Source organism: Nomascus leucogenys, chromosome 5 (genome assembly GCF_006542625.1).
Source record: "Nomascus leucogenys isolate Asia chromosome 5, Asia_NLE_v1, whole genome shotgun sequence".
Classification (NCBI taxonomy): Eukaryota; Metazoa; Chordata; class Mammalia; order Primates; family Hylobatidae; genus Nomascus; species Nomascus leucogenys.
The window spans coordinates 22,290,811-22,291,862 of NC_044385.1; positions in this window are offsets into that span (position 1 = coordinate 22,290,811).

Here is a 1,052-nt window from a genome sequence, read left to right on the forward strand (position 1 = left end):
GCTAGACATTCTCAGAACACCTTTAAAAACACACTGGCGCCGGGCGCAGTGGCTCACGCCTGTAACCCCAGCACTTTGGGAGGCCGAGGTGAGTGGATCATGAGGCCAGGAGATCGAGATCATCCTGGCTAACACGGTGAAAACCCGTCTCTACTAAAAATACAAAAAATTAGCCGGGCGTGGGGGCGGGCACCTGTAGTCCCAGCTACTCGGGAGGCTGAAGCAGGAGAATGGCGTGAACGCGGGAGGCAGAGCTTGCAGTGAGCCAAGATTGCGCCACTGCACTCCAGCCTGGGCGACAGAGTGAGACTCCGTCTCAAAAAAAACCAAACCAAACAAAAACAAAAACAAAAACAAAAACATTGGCTTACAGGTATATGCATATATCCCAACTCAGCAAATTGTATACATTAAATATAGGCAGTTATTTTTTTAAAAAATGCAAAAACACAAGAGACAACACACACGCACGCACAGGCTTGGCTTTATTTTGTTTATCACTCTGTGTTCAACAAAAACTGTTAGCATTTCTATGAGTTTTTTGTTTACTGAGTTGGTTTAAGTAACTCTACCCCTATAAGCTTTATAAAACCTCCACTAGTTGTATGCCTGAAATATCTAAGTTGAAGGAGTGGTGAATGAATGAATGGCTATTGGCTACTTCTCAGTAGCATTACTGTTCTGGAAATGAAGTCCTAACATTAATTTGGAGTTTGTGATTTGGAGGCTCATTTAACTCATTTATTGAGCCCCTACAGTGCACAAAGCCACAAGCCTAAGCACTAGGAATCAAATCTGTGCCTAAGGGAAGGCCTTATTTATTGCTTGGGAGATAGAAGTGTCATGATTTACCAGATAGGATACCTCTATAGTTTCTAGTGGCAGAATGAGGAAGTTAAGGAATTGAGAGTATTTTGTTTGTTTTATTTTTACCTTCCATTTCCTAAGTGGGCCTTGAGGCTTTTTTTTTTCTTTTCTTTTTTTAATCAGAGGAAGAAAAGTGAAATAGAAGAGATCCTGTGGTGCAGAGGTTGAGAGTGTGGGCTGTGAAA